The following is a 20,129-nucleotide window of genomic DNA, read 5'->3' on the forward strand; positions in this document are numbered from 1 at the left end:
CCAGACTGGTCTCAAACTCTGAGGCTCAACAGATCCACCTGCCTTGGCCTCCCAAAGTGCTGGGATTATGGGCATGAGCCTCCACGCCTGGTTTCCTTAACTTTTTTAGAGGATATTTGTAATTATTTTGATTCATCTTCCTTTATACTTTATATTATGATAATGAATATTCTTGCATTCTTGGCTTTGTTTGTTTCTGTTTGTAACTATAATATCATACTTTTCAATGATGTGATGATGATAATAATAATATACTGATGGTAAACATTAATGCTGTATTGACTAACCTGCGTTTTTTAGTTCTTTTTTTAGGTATTTGAAATACAACTTGATTCTGATTCTAAACAAAAAGGAATGAGAATGAGAGTAAGAAACATTTCACCACTGAATATTGCGATGTGACTGTATAGGTCTGATACAGTATTTGAAACTCAGGAAGGAAACAGCTGTATTCCAAACAGCTAATTATGCAGGCTTAAAAAAATTTTTTAATGGCTACATTTACTCTGAAGTCCATTCATCTCCTTCAGTATCCCAAAGATAAAGCAGACCTTCTGCTTAGCTGTATAATAAAGTGGCAAACATGCTCCACCATGACACCACAGGACAGTTGTCTATGAAGTTAGACTTCTGACTCTGGACTCCAGCTTCATTTTCTCACAGGTTATCCTTCTCATCCAGGAGAGCAGTTGTCTGAGCAACCTCTAAATCATGCTCATATTGCACTGCCAAAGCTGGGTCCAGGACAACCTGTGGAGGGGCAAGAGCAGCCATGACTACAGACTTCAGGTTGGGGTCTCCAGTGAGCTTCTTAGCAGGCCAGAGGAAGGGCTTTTCAAAGTTGTAGTTATTTTAGTCATAAATGTTATAGTACCAAAGACTCTTTGTTTAATAGAAGATAATAAATTTTGTCTTCATTTTTCTGGCTTAACATCTTTTTTTTTTTTTTTTTTTTTTTGCCACAGAACATGATGGGGATGTTTTCATACACTCATACCAGATCTTTATGCCAGGCACTTTCTTGTAACTCTAGATGTTACATCAAGCATTAGGGCACCTTGGGCTTGGATATAATAGCCATAAACTATCTCTCAGTTCACCAGATTTCTGTGTGCCAGCTATGTCCCATCCATTGAACTTAATGGGCCCTTTGTTGGCATATGAGTCCATTCTCACAGTTATAAAGAACTACTTGAGACTGGGTAACTTAAGAAAAGAAGTTTAATTGAGTCATAGTCCCACAGGTTTAATAAGAAGCATGACTGGGAGGCCTCAGGAAACTTACAATCATGGCAGAAGGCAAAGGGGAAGCAAGGACCTTCTTCACATGGTGACAGGACAGAGAGTGAAAGGGGGAAGTGCCACACATTTTAAACCATCAGATCTTGTGAGAACTCACTGTCACGAGAACAGCATGGGGGAAATCTGCCCCCATGATCCGATAACCTCCCACCAGATCCCTCCCGCAACATTGGGAATTACAATTCAACATGAGATTTGTCTGGGGACACAAAGCTGGACCATATCAGTGTGGAACAAAAGGGGATGGAGCTCCACACCCAAGGTGGCTATATCTCAAATTCAGCAGTCAAATGATGTTTCATGAGGGTAGTTTTCCAGTACCACCATCACCAACCAATGCAAGTTTGAACTAAATTTGGGATTCTCCTTAGGCAGTTATCGTATTTCTTCCAGAAGCAACTCTGCACTTGTTCAACTCTGTATCCTTTAATTCTCATTAGAATGCTATGAAATACACCCAATTAATATTAATACCATTTGAAAGTTTATAAAATTGAAGGTTAAGGACAAATAGTAATCTTTCCAGTGGATATTTTTATTGTGGTAAAAAACACATAAAGTAAGATCTATCTTCTTAACAAATTTATGAGTTTACAGTACCACATTGGTAACTAAAGCACATTGTTGCCTTGTACAGTTCTAGAATTTTTTTTTTTTTTTTTTGAGACAGTGTCTCACTCTGTCACCCAGACTGGAGTGCAGTGGTGCAATCTCGGCTCACTGCAACCTTCGCCTCCCGGGTTCAAGTGAGTCTCCTGTCTCGGCCTCCTGGCCTGGCCTGTAGCTGAGATTAAAGGCACATGGCACCACATCCAGCTAATTTTTGTATTTTTAGTACAGACTGGGTTTCACCATATCGGTCAGGCTGGTCTCGAACTCCTGACTTCTGGTGATCCACCTGCCGTCTCCCAAAGTGCTGGGATTACAGGCATGAGCCGCTGCGCCTGGCCCTCTAGAACTTTTGTATCTTGCATGATTGAAACTCTATATCTATTGAATACCTGTTTCTTTCCTCCCCCAGCAACTACTATTCTACTTCCTATTTCAACACTTCCAAACTCACTTTCCTTTATTTTTAATTAGCTTTCAGTATCGATCATAGGGCTTGTATATTCCAAAGTACAACCTAAAGCTTTTTGAATACTGTTTTAGCTTTTCATTGCAAGTGGTTCTCTGTATGAATCATCACTGTATTAATTATTATTTTTTTAAAGTGTAATGGCAATGGCAGAAAATATGACAAACATCCATATGTTTTGTGAGAAATATCAGCTTTATCAAATCTTAATGTTTCTCCATATTTGGCTCAGATTTTAAAATTTATTTTTATAAAATAAATTTATTTATCTTTATGATTTATCTTGTATCTTAGTAAAATAAAAGATCTAACTCTTGAAAACTTTAGTTCTCCTTGGTAATCCAATTCTCCTCTCTCCTTCCCTAGAGGTAAATACTATTCTGAATTTAGTATTTATGAGTCACATGTGTGTTTCAAAGTTTTAACCAGGGCCAGGTGTATGAGCATGTAACCCTGTTGTCCTGAACCTGTGTTGATAGTGGCCCTGTGTTTATTTTAATACTCGACTGTCACTGTTTTGAAGTGTTAATAATTTTTGAACAAGGCAAGTGGCCTTTGTTTTGAAAGATTCAAATCTCTTTTGATGGTGGGATACGACACACTGACATTTGGATAGATGAAAGGCAGAACTTTTTATTTCTTACAGCTGTAAATGAGAGAAGGATGTCACACAGGACCACACAGAGTTGCCTTCAGGGGACAGGATAACAGCAAGCTGGGGTTGTAGAAGGCAACTTATCTAAGATAAGAAGGGTGGCATAGCTAGGTCTCCTGGGGTCCTTGTGGATTGGCTAATTTGAATAATTTCACCTTCTCTTGGGCTGTCTCTAGTTGTCTGTTACTGGACCCTAGAGTGTTGTATCTCTATGATGGACACACTTGGGGGATATGCATGGTGGCCCTGGAGAGTGAGAATCTAATAAGGGTAGTGGTTGGTATGGAGGCTTAGCAAACTGCCAGTGAAGGGAAATTGAAATACATGTCTTCAAAACTGGGTCAAGACAACACTTGTCAAATAGTGTATCAGAGTTCACACTTTCATTTTTTATTAAGCCCTGCAAATTATGTAGCCAATCCCAATTTTAACTATATATTTATCTATAAACATTATATAGTACAGTTTTGCATGCTTTTAAACTTTGATGAACATTTAGGTTGTTTCAAATTTTGTGGGATTTTTTTCTATTATAAACAATGCTGCAATAAATTTCTTGAAGATATCTTCTTGGACACATGTGTTTCTTTAGGGAATAGCTATGAGGGTCATTCCTTGGCACAGAGTGTGTACATATTTACAATCTGAAGTCGTTGTAATCCCCACATTTATTTTAATTTTAGTTCTGAGGTTAAATGTATTGAATGCACTCTATCCATCATTTTGCTATCGTTTCTCCAGTTCTCTCTCAGTTGGTTAGAATTTGTTGCCCAGACATTTCCTCCAAAGGGCTCTTGAGAAAAATATTCCCTGATTTATATTTTCAACACTGTTTTTCTGTAACCTCTATTCAGAAAGATAGCTTGGCTGGCTATAGAATTCTTGTTGACATGTTTCCCCTTGAGGATCTCGTAGGTGCCGTTTTACTGTCTTTTGGCTTTGAAGAATGCTGTGGAAAAATCAGTTTGAGTCTGGTTCTTTTCCTTATAGGTGTCCTGATTGATTTGCCTGACAAACCAGGTGATTTCTTTTTAATCCTTCAAGTTCAATAATTCTACTACAATTTGTGTCAGTGCTGACTGTTCTGGGTCAATTTTCACAGGCACATGGTGTGCCACTTCAACATGAAAATTCAACTTTTATTTCAAGAAAATGTACATGAATTATAATTTCAAAAATTTCTTCTGACCTACTGTTCTTTTAAGACAATTATATTTATGGTGGATCTCATTAGCCTGTTTTAAAAAAAATCTTTCAATTTCTCCATCTTCCTTTTCAAACTTCTCCTCATTTGCTTTGTTTTGATTGCTTTTCTAATATCTACAATCTATGGTGATCACAGTTTTCTCCCACAATATTTATAATCTCTCTGGTTTTCATTTGAATTTTGTTTTTATTTATATAATGATTTTTTCTTTCAATTTTCTTCTGAGTTCTTGCAATACTTAATTCACCTCTTTTTCTCACGATTTCCTCTTCTTACAGTCTGTTATTTGAGATTCTGTGGACTTAACTTGTTAAAGAGACATACATTTTTTAAAGTTCGTGACAAAATACTTTTCTTGGTCTAGCTATTTGACAAGTTTTTTTCTTGGTCTAGCTATTTGCAGGAGCTTCCTTCAGGGAGATTGTTTGTCCTAATGTGTTTTCAGACATTTTGATCACAGAATATTTTACTCTTCTCCTTGAGTCTTCTTTGCCTTTATCTGCCATGGAGCTTTTATCTTTCTCTCTCTCCTTCCAGTCTTTCTCACATCTCTCAGCTCTTGCAAAGGATATAGGTTTTATTTCAGGGCAAACTCTTCCTCTAGAAAGGACTTTTTTGGGCTTTTTTCTGGAATCTCCTGCCATTAGGCTGACTCTATTGACTGTTTTGGGCTACTTCCTAATCCACTTCTAGACTTTTTCTTACATGTTTTGCCTGCATAGTCTTTGGATCACCTGTTCAAAGAGAATAGAAAGATAAGTTAGCATTTCCTCTGGAATGGATCAGCAATGATTATTTTTCATTGTTCATTATTTTAAAGTTTCTTTCAATTTTCAACTTGTTATTGGTAGTGACATGTACGTTTTTGGGGTGGTCAGATTTGGCAAAATTTCTATCAAGTTAGTTTCTTTCATATTGGAAGTAAAATTTAAAATAATTTTTTACAGATCAGCTCCTGATCCCTTCCATGTCAATACTTGTCTTCCCTTCAGTACCTCTGTACATCTGGTGCTAGGTATTGTAGGACCTGTCATATTGTGATGCAATGGCTGGCCCTGCAGTGAGATGTTATGACATTGGCTGAGTCAGCACAGGGGCCACTTGAATTCCCTGAAGCCATTCTCCCACTGGAACATTAACTGTGCTATCTCTGTATTGACTGTCAATCATATGAATAGATCCCTCTTAATCCAAACCAAATATATCCCCAATTCAACTCTTCCTTGGATTCCAGAATTGCCTAAAGCCACTCCCATGCCACCTACATTAGGAGAAATATAATGGGGGAAGGTCAGAGTAGGAATATAGAGTTAAAATATTTTATTTTGAAAATTTTAAAAACACCTGATTAGCTGCACATTGTGAGGACCCAGATGAGGGAAGGGAAGGGAATTTTCTTGTTTGTGTGGTTGCTAGCATCAGGAGCAAATTTTGAAGCATAAACTGATGTATCCTACTGTGGGGACTTGAGGGTGTTGGGTGCATGGGAGAGAGGAGTGGTGCTAAAGTTTCTTGGCATGTGAATAACTCCAGCCAGAGTATTTAATGCCAGGGTAAGTTTTATCTCTACTTTGACTACTTATTTCATTGGAAATTAATTTGGTAGTGGTGGTGGTGGTGGAGGTTTGAGAGGTGATAGAAATGGGTAGTCATGGCTGTAACTGCAGTCATACTGCACCTAGTTCAGTAGTCCTATGTCAGTTTTAGTTTTTTTTTGAGACAGGGTCTTACTCTGTTGCCTGGACTGGAGTGCAGTGTTGCAATCACAGCTTAATGCAGCCTCAACCTCGCAGGCTTAAACAATCCTCCCACCTCAGTGTCCTGAATAGCTGGGACCATAGGCACATGCCACCTTGCTTGGCTAATTTTTGATATTTTCTGTAGAGATAGAGTCTTGCTATGTTGCCCAGACTGGTCTCGAATTCCAGGACTGAATCTGTCTTCCCACATCAGCCCTGCAAAGTGTTGGAATTACAGGCATGAGCCACTGTGCCTGGCCAGTCCTGTGTCTTTTAATTCAACCAAATTTTAAGCAGGTCCTGGAGGGTAGATATCTCATCTCATATAGTTTTATATCGGACATAGTTTCTTGCAGATATAGTAAACACTGAATAATTATTTGTGGCTTTTACATTGGACTATAGTTTTGAGATTTTATAAAGAGAATAAGCATAGATAACTAATAAATTCACAATCATCCTCAAAAGTTTAACACATCGAGGGGTGGTTCCAAGATGGCTGAATAGGAACAGCTCCAGTCTACAGCTCCCAGTGTGAACGACGCAGAAGATGGTGATTTCTGCATTTCCAACTGAGGTACCGGGTTCATCTCACTGGGGCTTGAACAACAGTGGGGGCAGGAAAGTGGGTGCAGCCCACCGAGCATGAGCTGAAGCAGGGCGAGGCATCGCCTCACCCAGGAAGTGCAAGGGATCAAGGAATTCCCTTTCCTAGCCAAGGGAAGTGGTGACAGACGGCACCTGGAAAATTGGGTCACTCCCACCTTAATACTGTGCTTTTCCAACGGTCTTAGCAAACAGCACACCAGGAAATTATATCCCGTGCCTGGCTCAGAGGGTCCCATGCCCATGGAGCCTCACTCATTGCTAGCACAGCAGTCTGAGATTGAACTGCAAGGTGGCAGCAAGGCTGGGGGAGGGGTGCCCACCATTGCTGAGGCTTGAGTAGGTAAACAAAGCAGTCAGGAAGCTCGAATTGGGTGGATCCCATCTCAGTTCAAGGAGGCCTCCCTTCCTCTATAGACTCCACCTCTGGGGTCAGGGCATAGCCGAACAAAAGGCAGCAGAAACCTCTGCAGACTTAAATGTCCCTGTCTGACAGCATTGAAGAGAGTAGTGGGTCTCCCAGCGTGGAGTTTGAGATCTGAGAACAGACAGACTGCCTCCTCAAGTGGGTCCCTGACCCCCGAGTAGCCTAACTGGGAGTCACCCCCAAGTAGGGGCAGAATGACACCTAACATGGCTGAGTACCCCTCTGAGACGAAGCTTCCAGAGGAACAATCAGGCAGCAACATTTGCTGTTCAGCAATATTCACTGTTCTGCAGCCTCCGCTGCTGATACCCAGGCAAACAGAGTCTGGAGTGGACCTCCAGCAAACTCCAGCAATCCTGCAGCTGAGCGTCCTGACTGTTACAAGGAAAACTAACAAACAGAAAGGACATCGACACCAAAACTCCATCTGTACGTCACCATGATCAAAGACCAAAGGTAGATAAAACCACAAAGATGGAGAAAGAACGGAGCAGAAAAGCTGAAAATTCTAAAAATCAGAGTGCCTCTCCCCCTCCAAAGGAACATAGTTCCTCACCAGCAAGGGAACAAAGCTGGATGGAGAATGACTTTGACAAGTTGAGAGAAGAAGGCTTCAGATGATCAAACTTCTCCAAGCTAAAGGAGGAAGTTCAAACCCATCACAAAGAAGCTAAAAACCTTCAAAAAGATGAGATGAATGGCTAACTAGAATAACTAGTGTAAAGAAGTCCTTAAATGACCGGATGGAGCTGAAAACGATGGCACGAGAACTACGTGACGAATGCACAAGCTTCAGTAACCGACTCGATCAACTGGAAGAAAGGGTATCAGTGACTGAAGATCAAATGAATGAAATGAACCGAAAAGAGAAGTTTAGAGAAAAAAGAGTAAAAAGAAACCAACAAAGCCTCCAAGAAATATGGGACTATGTGAAAAAACCAAATCTACGTCTGATTGGTGTACCTGAAAGTGACGGGGAGAATGGAACCAAGTTAGAAAACACTCTGCAGGAGAACTTCCCCAACCTAGCAAGGCAGGCCAACGCTGAAATTCAGGAAATACAGAGAACACCACAAAGATACTCCTCAAGAAGAGCAACTCCAAGACACATAATTGTCAGATTCTCCAAGAATGAAATGAAGGCAAAAATGTTAAGGGCAGCCAGAGAGAATCGGGTTACCCACAGAGGGAAGCCCATCAGACTAACAGCAGATCTCTTGGCAGAAACTCTACAAGCCAGAGGGGAGTTGGGGCTAATATTCAACATTCTTAAAGAAAGAATTTTTAACCCAGAATTTCATATCTAGCCAAACTAAGGTTCATAAGTGAAGGAGAAATAAAATCCTTTATGGACAAGTAAATGCTGACAGGTATTGTCACCACCAGGCTGCCCTACAAGAGCTCCTGAAGGAAGCACTAAACATGGAAAGGAAAAACCAGTACCAGCCACTGCAAAAACATGCCAAAATGTAAAGACCATCAATGCTAGGAAGAAACTGCATCAACTAATGAGCAAAATAACCAGTTAACATCATAATGACAGGATCAAATTCACGCATAATATTAACCTTAAATGTAAATGGGCTAAATGCCCCAATTAAAAGACACAGACTGGCAAATTGGATAAAGAGTCAAGACCCATCAGTGTGCTGTATTCAGGAGACCCATCACACGTGCACAGACACACATAGGCTCAAAATAAAGGGATGGAGGAAGATCTAACAAGCAAATGGAAAACAAAGGCTGGGGTTGCAATCCTAGTCTCTGATAAAATAGACTTTACATCATCAAGATCAAAGAGACAAAGAAGTCCATTACATAATGGTAAAGGGATCAATTCAACAAGAAGAGCTAACTATCCTAAATATATATGCACCCAATACAGGAGCACCCAGATTCATAAAGCAAGTCCTTAGAGACCTACAAAGAGACTTAGACTCCCACACAATAATAATGGGAGACTTCAACACCCCACTGTCAACATTAGACAGATCAATGAGACAGAAAATTAACAAGGATATCCAGGAATTGAACTCAGCTCTGCACCAAGCTGACCTAATAGACATCTACAGAACCCTCCACCCCAAATCAACAGAATATACATTCTTGTCAGCACCACATCGTACTTATTCCAAAATTGGCCACATAGTTGGAAATAAAGCACTCCTCAGCAAATGTAAAAGAACAGAAACTATAACAAACTATCTCTCAAACCACAATGCAATGAGATTAGAACTCAGCACTAAGAAACTCAATCAAAACTGCTCAACTACATGGAAACTGAACAACCTGCTCCTGAATGACTACATAACGAAATGAAGGCAGAAATAAAGATGTTCTTTGAAACCAATGAGAACAAAGATACAACGTACCAGAATCACTGGGACACATTTAAAGCAGTGTATAGAGGGAAATTTATAGCACTAAATGCCCAGAAGAGAAAGCTGGAAAGATCTAAAATTGATACTCTAACATCACAATTAAAAGCACTAGAGAAGCAAGAGCAAACACATTCAAAAGCTAGCAGAAGGCAAGAAATAACTAAGATCAGAGCAGAACTGAAGGAGATAGAGACACAAAAAACCCTTCAAAAAAATCAATGAATCCAGGAGCTGGTTTTTTGAAATGATCAACAAAATGGATAGACTGCTAGCAAGACTTATAAAGAAGAAAAGAGAGAAGAATCAAATAGCCACAATAAAAAATGATAAAGGGAATATCACCACTGATCCCACAGTAATACAAACTACCATCAGAGAATACTATAAACACCTCTATGCAAATAAAGTAGAAAATTGAGAAGAAATGGATAAATTTCTGCACACATATACTCTCCCAAGACTAAACCAGGAAGAGGCTGAATCCCTGAATAGACCAATAACTGGCTCTGAAATTGAGGCAATAATTAATAGCCTGCCAACCAAAAAAGTCCAGGTCCAGATGGATTCACAGCCGAATTCTATCAGAGGTAGAAGGAGGAGCTGGTACCATTCCTTCTGAAACTACTCCAATCAATAGAAAAAGAGGGAATCCTCCCTAACTCATTTTATGAGGCCAACATCATCCTGATACCAAAGCCTGGCAGAGACACAACAACAACAAAAAAGAATTTTAGACCAATATGCCTGATGAACACTGATACAAAAATCCTCAATAAAATGCTGGCAAACGGAATCCAGCAGCACATCAAAAACTTATCCACCATGATCAAGTGGGCTTCATCCCTGGGATGCAAGGCTGGTTCAACATAGGCAAGTCAATAAATATAATCCCAACATATAAACAGAACCAAAGAGAAAAACCACAGGATTATCTCAATAGATGCGGAAAAGGCCTTTGACAAAATTCAGTAGCCCTTCATGCTAAAAACTCTCAATAAGTTAAGTATTGATGGGACATATCTCAAAATAATAAGAGCTATTTATGACAAACCCACAGCCAATATCATACTGAATGGGCAAAAACTGGAAGCATTCCCTTTGAAAAGTGGCACAAGACCGGGATGCACTCTCTCGCCACTCCTATTCAATATAGTGTTGGAAGTTCTGGCTAGGGCAATCAGGCAAGAGAAAGAAATAAAGGGTATTCAGTTAGGAAAAGAGGAAGTCAGATTGTTCCTTTTTGCAGATGACATGATTGTATATTTGGAAAACCCCATCGTCTCAGCCCAAAATCTCCTTAAACTGATAAGCAACTTCAGCAAAGTCTCGGGATACAAAACCAATGTTCAAAAATCACAAGCATTCTTACACACCAATGACAGACAAACAGAGCCAAATCATGAGTGGACTCCCATTCACAGTTGCTTCAAAGAGAAAAAAATACCTAGGAATCCAACTTACAAGGGATGTGAAGGACCTCTTCAAGGAGAACTACAAACCACTGCTTGACGAAATAAAAGAGGACAAAAACAAATGGAAGAACATACCATGCTCATGGATAGGAAGAATCAATATCATGAAAATGGCTATCCTGCCCAAGGTATATTATAGATTCAATGCCATCCCCATCAAGCTACCAATGACTTTCTTCACAGAATTGGAAAAAACTGCTTTAAATTCATATGCAAGCAAAAAAGAGCCCACAGAGCCAAGATAATCCTAAGCCAAAAGAACAAAGCTGGAGGCATCACGCCACCAGACTTCAAACTATACTACAAGGCTACAGTAACCAAAACAGCATGGTACTGGTACCAAAACAGAGATACAGACCAATGGAAGAGAACAGAGCCCTCAGAAATAAAATCACACATCCACAGCCATCTGATCTTTGAAAAACCTGACAAAAACAAGCAATGGGGAAAGGATTCCCTATTTAATAAATGGTGCTGGGAAAATTGGCTTACCATATGTAGAAAGCTGAAACTCAATCCCTTCCTTATACCTTATACAAACATTAATTCAAGATGGATTAAAGACTTAAAGGTTAGACCTAAAACCACAAAAACTCTAGAAGAAAACCTAAGCAATACCATTCAGGACATAGGCATGGGCAAAGACTTCATGTCTAAAACACCAAAAGCAATGGCAACAAAAGCCAAAATTGACAAGTGGCATCTCATTAAACTAAAGAGCTTCTGTGCAGCAAAAGAAACTACCATCAGAATGAACAGGCAATCTACAGAATGGGAGAAAATTTTTGCAATCTACTCATCTGACAAAGAGCTGATATCCAGAATCTACAGACAACTCAGACAAGTTTACAAGAAAAAAGCAAACTACCCCATCAAAAAGTAGGGAAGGATATGAACAGACACTTCTCAAAAGAAGACATTTATGCAGTCAACAGACACATGAAAAAATGCTCATCATCACTCACCATCAGAGAAATGCAAATCAAACCCACAATGAGATACCATCTCACACCAGTTAGAATGGGGATCATTAAAAAGTCAGGAAACAGCAGATGCTGGAGAGGATGTGGAGAAATAGGAACATTCTTACACTGTTGGTGGGACTGTAAACTAGTTCAACCATTGTGGAAGACAGTGTGGTGATTCCTCAAGGATCTAGAACTAGAAATACCATTTGACTCAGCCATCCCATTACTGGGGATATACCCAAAGGGTATATCCCCAGTCATGCTGCTATAAAGACACATGCACACGCATGTTTATTGTGGCACTATTCACAATAGCAAAGACTTGGAATCAACCCAAATGTCCATCAGTGACAGACTGGATTAAGAAAATGTGGCACATATACACCGTGGAATACTATGCAGCCATAAAAAAGGATGAATTCATGTCCTTTGAGGGACATGGATGAAGCTGGAAACCATCATTCTCAGCAAACTGTCGCAAGGACAGAAAACCAAACACCGCATGTTCTCACTCATAGGTGGGAACTGAACAATGAGAACACTTGGACACAGGAAGGGGAATATCACACACTGGGGCCTGTCATGGGGTGGGGGGAGGGAGGAGGGATACCATTAGGAGATATACCTAATGTATATGATGAGTTAATTGTTGCAGCACACCAACATGGCATATGTATACATATGTAACATACTTGCAGGTTGTGCACATGTACCCTAGAACTTAAAGTATAATAATAATAATAAAATTTAACACATCAACTGCCTAATATCTTAATTCACCATTGAGAAGCATTTATCACTTATTATTTAGTGTTTAGTTGATATAATTCATTTTAATATGCAGCAGTGTGATATAAAATATTGAAGCACCTTCTTTTTCCCTTCCCCATATGTATATCATCTGATGAAAATGACATTTTTTTATGGTTAAAAGCAACCTTGATTTACATATACTAATTTTGGGGGATTATAACCAGCATGCAGAACAGTGGCACCCTTGGAAAAACTAATACAACCCAGGATAAAATTAGTCTGTATATTAAAGAAACATCTAACATATATTTTTATCATGATATGATTTGAACTAGGAGTATTCACCAGTCATTGCCACATGCTTTTCTGGTACTCAGGAATTCCCATGGACATTGAATATTTTGGTATAGATTTATCAAAAGAGCCCAAAGTAGTGACATAAAAAAAGCATCACATAAGTCTTGGCCTTAAAAGTCAATCATGAACTGTTTGTTTGACTATTCCATGTCCAGTGTTGGGTAGAGGCTAAGAGAAGAGAGATGTGTTGAAGCTCTGAAGGATTTTGTAGTTCAGCTTAGTGCTTTTCAAGTGGGGGTTGTGAAATCAAGTTAGTGTGTTACTACCAGGTTAACAATAGTGGAATAGAAAATATCAGAATGTATTTAAGGTAACAGTCTGTATCATTTTGTCTGTCTATCTATCTATCTATCATCTATTTATCTAGTATTTTGTGTGTGTGTGTGTGTGTATATATATATGTATATATATATTTTGTGACTATGTAAAATATTTTTCTTACTGAGCTTACTGTCAAAGAGTTTCAAACCTGTTGACTGCTCTGTCAAAGAGTTTCAAACCTGTTGACTGCTAGGTGGAGAAACAACACAAATACACCAGGAACAGTTAGTCACCCAGAGTTCTGTCTTAGTTTGCTAGGGCTACTCTAACAAAGTACCATAAACTGACTAGCTCAAACAATAGAAATTTGTTGTCTCACGGTTCTAGAGGCCTGAAGTTCAAGATCCAGGTGTGGGCAGGGTTGACTCCTCCTGAGGGCTGTGAGGGAGTCTGTTCCATGCCTCTTGCCTAGCCTCTCTCTGGTGGTTTGGTGGCAATCTGTAGTGTCCCTTGGCTCGATCTCTGCCTTCATCTTCACACAACATTCTCTCTGTGTATGTCTCTCTGTATCCAAATTCCCCCCTTTTGTGTATGTCTGTCTCTGTATCCAAATTCCCCCTTTTAATCAATCATATTGATTTAGGGCCTACTTTAACTACCTCATTCTGACTTGATTACCTCTATGAAGATCCTATTTTCAAATAAGGTCACATTTTTGAGGCATCGAGTATTAGGGTTTCAACATCTCTTTATTAAGGGGACACAAGTTAACTCGTAACAATCATAATGGCCACCATTTAAAAATATGTGCTCACTAGTCTTTGTACTAAGTGCTGCACTGGTCTTTATAGCCACTCTGAGAAGTAAATGTATTATGTTAATTTTACAGAATTTATTATGTTAATTTTACAGAATCATAAAAGTTCTGAGAGGTGCACTGTTACAATTTGGGTCTGTTTTACTTCAAAGCCTGTGTTCTTTCCACTCTGCTTGTTGGCTCCTGGGAGGCGAGAGCTGGCAGGGATCTCAGAGGCCATCTGCTATAATCCCCTCTTTTCATATGTAGTGGGCCAAAGTATAGAAATGATACTGTTTGTAAAAATCTGGTGTGTTTTCTACATTTCAGTGAAGCCACGAAGTTAATCAGGGAAGCAATAGTAGTGTGTGTGTGTGTGTGTGTGTGTGTGTGTGTGTGTGTGTGTGTGACAGAGAGACACACAGAGAGAGAGAGAGTGAATCCAGGCTATTCTTTTATAAGCTTCAGATAAATGACAATTTAGTCTAATGAGCTAAGATGTATTTATTTTTTCCAAAGGTAAGTATGAAATATATATTGTTACACTTTTATTACTATACAAATCTTTTTACTGCCTGATTAGCAATCTCATGGTAGATTATTTGCATGAAGTATAACTAGAATCAGAGGAATTTTGCCAGAGTATAAATGAAAAAGATTGTTTGAATCATGAATACCTACTTCTCCTTACCAGTAGTGAAGGGAAATGAGTGAAGACTTGGGATCTGATAGCAGACCAATGTGATTGTAGGAAGGGACTGGGTTTTAAAGTCACACTTAGCCTTGCCATGTTTTAGTAGTTTGAGCTTGGGAAAAATACTTAACTTCTTTGCACTTTTTTCTTTGACTTAAAAATGTGAGATTATCATAATATAATCTACTCCAGAGAGATGATGGTTAGATTAAATAAATTAGCATATATAAAAATGAGTAACATGGCACTCAGAACATGGTAGACTTTTACTTAATCTATGCATTCCCTTATCAGTTTGGTCTTATTTTAGACTTGATTTTCCAATATTTGGTTATTATCACTCACTCATTAATTCCACAAATGTTTGCTGAGCCCCTGCTTTTGGGTATCCAGTGGGGACAGAGACAGGCAAGGTCTCTCTCTTTTTTTTCTTGAGATGCAGTCTTGCTATGATACCCAGGCTGGTCTTGAATTCCCAGGCTCAAGTGATCCTTCCACCTCAGCCCCCTATTTGTTTTCTTATGATGTACATTCATAATAATGTATGTATGTTCATGACAGACAATAAATAACTGAATAAATAAACAATAAAAACCTATCAGATAGTGATGAGGTATTTGCAACACATTAAAAAAAGGGGAGATGTGGCTGGGTGCAGTGACTCACACCTGTAATCCCAGCACTTTAGGAGGCTGAGGAGGGTGGATTGCTTGAGTCCAGGAGTTTGAGACTAGCCTGGGCAACATAGTGAGACCCTGTCAGTACAAAAAATACAAGAATTAACTGACTATAGGTGGCATGTACCTGTAGTCTCAGCTACTCAGGAGGCTGAGGTGGGAGGATTGTTTGAGCCCGGGAGGTTGAGGCTGCAGTGGGCCATGATTGCCCCACTGCACACCAGCCTGGGCAACAGAGTGAGACCCCAAAAAAGCTTCTCAAAAAAAGGGTGGAGGGGGGAGAATGAGAAAAGTTTCTAGTATCTTTAGTAGTTTGGGTGGTCAAGAAAGTCATTGTTGAGGATCTGAGTGTCAAGAAGAGCTGTGTGTGGACCAGGGGTTTGAGCAGTCTAGACCGGGGGAAGGGATCACACAGAGGCGTGGAGGTGGAAATGACATGATTTGATTAGTGTGAAGAGCAGAGAATTGGGAGCTGAGCAACAGAAAAAAAGCCATTATGGGAGAGGTTGGAGGATCGTAGAAGAGAGTGATGTGGAGGCTTGGACGAGGGTGGTGGTGGTGAAGGTGGAAAGTAGCACACACATTCAGGATATATTTGAAGATTAAGTCAGGAAAAAGAAGAATCAAGGATAACTTCCATTTTTTTTTTTTTTCTTGAGCAGCCAGAAGAAAGCTGAGGTCATTTACAAACATGGGAAACCCTGAGGGAGAAGCAGATTTTTCAGTGGAAAAATCAAGCATCATTCAATATTTGAGATACTTATTTGACATCCAAGTAGAGCTTTACATAGGAGACCCATATTTCATGGGAGAGGACACAGATGCAGATTTGGGAATTACGAACATAGAGATGATTTAAAAAGACATGGTGCTAGGCTAAGTGCACCTAGATAGAGATGTGGGTCTGGGGCAGCCTCTTGTTTTCTATGGCCAGGTAGCCTTTTTTGATTCTCCACGTTCCTTCCGTTGCCCTGTTGTTACATTAGGACTCATAGCTAAAGAAGGCATTAACTTGTACAGAGGGCAAACTCTAGGTGGTCCAGATATCACCTCTTTTCCTAAAACAATCTTCATTTCCTAAAATAATTTCTGTTATGCTTTGGATATATGAGAAATATTTATTGAAATATTCAATTAATTAATCACTTTCTAGATGAATACAACAGAATCTTTCACGGTAGAATTATCTTTCACAACAGAATAATAAAAAGGAAATTTATCCTTTCATCAAGAGTTATGGTTAGTGCTCAGTTATCAATATTGACCTCACTGTAGAACTATATTTAATTATCTGGGCATATATTTACCTTTGATTTGCATATGCTACTTCAAGGGATGCCAGCAGCAATGCTCTACATGCCAATTTAAGACAAATTAGAGGCATAAAATCTAACCTGCTGTTACAATTTTTGTATTTATGATTTAGGCTCCATTTCACATGTTTTATGTCTAGTTTTATAGCAACACACTCATCACCAGCACCTCTGGGCACAAGTACAAAGCACCACTTACAAAAACAACAGATTGGCAAAAATCAGGCTCCACAGCTAACCCCTGTCACCCTTTCTCAGGCACAAGCTTGAGTCAATAAATGAGCCTCTTTCTGTGAGCCCTAAAGGCCTACATGCTTGGACTCTTAATGAACCAAGTCAAAAGGGAAATAAATGTTTGATTCGGGGATCCTGTAAGCCTGAACTTCTTTGTGTTCAAAGTTAGGATCCCTTAGAAACTTGTCCAATCTTAATCAATGTAAGTTGTATAAAAGGGAAATAAGAGTTAACTTGCTACTGTATAATAGTAATAAAAATAATACTAAATATAATATAAGAATAACAGAGAATAAAATAGCACTTATCATGTATCAATGATGTTCTATTCTAAACACTTTACATATATTAATTCATTTAATCCCCATGATATTACTATGAAGTAGGTTATATTATTATCCCCATGTAATAGATGATGAAACTGAAGCACAGAGAAGTTCAGTGACTTACAAGATCCTACAGGTTAGTTGTTGCGGGTTGAGTGCTCTAAGAAGTGGACTCTGATTTGGAGATTTGCATGTGGGAGTGTTTCTAGGGCCAACACCTGGGGGGAAGAACAGGAAACAGGAATGGGCAGAGGGAGAAGCTGGGATGTGATGCAGTCTCAACAAAGGCTTCTGGCACCTCCATGGAGAGTTCTGGGACAGAGATGGCCCTGCCTTGTTTTTATAGAATTGGGAGATGAAGAATATAAAATATTATGGAAGTTATTCCTGAAGAGTCAGTCAGTTCTCTTCAGTAGAGGACAGTTCCTGGAGGGGGCTGACAGCTGACAGCAGTCTGCTGGCAACACTCCCAACAACAGGGAGAATCAATCCTCTTTAGTTCTGAAGGGGGATCTGGGTGGCATGCCACAGAGTCTACCATGTAAGTGGAGCTGGGATTCAAAGCTAGGATGTCTGGCTTCAGAGTAGTCAAAAGAAGACCTGAACAGCAAAGTGTTGGGAAGACAGGGATGCAGCTGGGCTTCAGAGAACTGGAACTAGGGACTTGCTGTTATGTCCCTATGTCTGTGTCTCACTCCACAAAGATTCATCTCTCATAGTGGGAAACATGAAATATCAGAACAACCAAAGACTCTTGTCAAGCTTTATTATCATCTCAAGCCCAAGGGTCCTGGAGAAGAAATCCATTAGCTCAGCTTACCAAGGCAGCTACCCCTGGGGCCAGTTGTTGAGGTCACTTTGTATTAAGATTGCAGCTCTGGATTTGATTATGCTGGTGGTGGAGAGAGGCAGTTCCTAAGAGAGGGGTGCTGAGTAGTATTCTTAGAAAGCGCTAGAAGCCTTATATACATATGAAATAAATTATCCTACATCTGACCAGTTTGATATAGTCAGGATAAACATGATTAAGCATTGATCCCTAAGTTTAGTATCAGCTGAATTCCAGCCATCCTAACTTCTCCATTTCTGTGTGGTATTTGACATCATCTTTGTGGATATTTGTGTATTTGGGAGATATCCCTGATGTGTTTCAAACTAAAGTCTTTTAGGTCCCATTTAGCGTTTTGGTTTTCTTGGCTGCTGAGGTAACTTATCCCAGTGAAATCTGAGCATGTATCTCAGTGACGCTTTTAAGTACTTTGAAAACATTTTCTATTTCCCACTCTCTTCTGCTTCTTGTCCCATAAACTCTGTGCCAGGGGCTAAAGCAAGGCTGATGGAAAAGCCTGACCTTTAACATAAGCTAGAGAGTTAATTGTCTTGAGCTGCTTTTATAGTTTAGTTTGTTTATGTTTTATTTTCATCTCTAGTTCAGCTCCCTGCCCAATGACAGAGTGTATTTCAGCCTTCCTTATGTCATCCCCACCCATCCATCCTTCTGACCAGTCACCACTTTCCTCCTCCCTTACAGTAAGGCATAGCTTTTCTGCAGACATCTGAGTAATAATTTGGTTCACCAGAAAGCTTTCCCTTTCACTGTTAATGTTATCTTGATTTTTACAATAAAAGAAACTGAGTTTTAAGAGAAGTATGCAAATTACCCCTACCACGCAACTAGTAAGCCATAGAGCAAAGATTTAATCCTAAACATGTGTGAATCCAAAGACTTACTTTTTACTATAAAAGTAAAATATTCTCAAAATTTTGAAAAACACAATGTTTCTCAACATCTACATTCTTTAAGTATCTGCACACTTAAACAAGATTGAGAAAATCACCTATTTGTTCTGTCAATGGAAACAAAGATAGTTACCATTTTGATTTATCTTTTCCGTCTCTATGCCTGGCATAGATTTTCATTTGTTTCATGGAGTTACATCCTGGTGTTTCCTGTTTTTCCAGGTAAGAGAGGAGTTAGGTGAGAATTGTTATCCTGGACAGAGCTGTCTGGACAGACTGGCATCCCGATGCTTTGTGGAACCCCTGAAAGTCTTCTCATGTCCAGATTTGAATTCTGGAATTCTTGTGAGGGTTTTCTTAAGACAACACAGAAACCTGACATCCTGGAAGACATTCTCTAGGAGTTTATAGCAAATGTGTATCTCAGAAGTTCTTAAATGTTTTGGGCATCTGAATTACCTATAAGTCTTTAAAAACATATAGGCTCCAGTATCACCTAGAACCCGCTGAATCAGATACCCCAGGGATCATACCAGGCCATTCATATTTTATAAAACTCTCTTGGTGGCTCAGAAAACTATCTGTTGTCCTTTAGAATTATTGGTATATTTTAACAAGTTTCTTCCACAAGGGTTACTTGGCAAGCCATTGGCGATTTGAGGTTGGCTAATTGTGGCTGTAGGGCTGCCATTGGCAGGGCATGGGTGAGAAGTTGTCGCTGATGTAGATACTGGTTCTCTCATCATCTTGCTCTTCCCTCATCTCTGTGGAACTTTCATATTTTAAAAATACTTCAGATGTTTCCTCCGACAAAAAGTCCCCTTCTGTGAAGGAACTGTTCTGTAGAACTTAGACATTGAGAGAAACATCAAAAGACAAAATGTAAATAGCTACTGTATTTTGAGAAACCAGCAATTATTTTTCTGGTCCTTTATAATGTATACAGGCATCAACAACTTGATCCTGGTGACATGGCAGAATTGATAGCAAGAAAAGACACGGTAGCAAAAGAAAATATGCCAAGTTATAGTACATAACTGAACTTCAGGTTGTGTCTATGCATTTACTCTTAAAATGTTTTTTTAAAGCTTCTTAAGAGAACCTGATGCATAAAAAAGCTGCATTCGAAAACCACTGAGGCAG

General features: G+C 39.4%; 1 pseudogene; it reads right to left on the minus strand.

Moving 5' to 3' along the window:
* Nucleotides 1-657: 657 nt before the first annotated feature.
* Nucleotides 658-19,732, minus strand: LOC111539438 (annotated as a pseudogene).
* Nucleotides 19,733-20,129: the final 397 nt, after the last annotated feature.

Source organism: Piliocolobus tephrosceles, chromosome 2 (genome assembly GCF_002776525.5).
Source record: "Piliocolobus tephrosceles isolate RC106 chromosome 2, ASM277652v3, whole genome shotgun sequence".
Lineage (NCBI taxonomy): Eukaryota > Metazoa > Chordata > Mammalia > Primates > Cercopithecidae > Piliocolobus > Piliocolobus tephrosceles.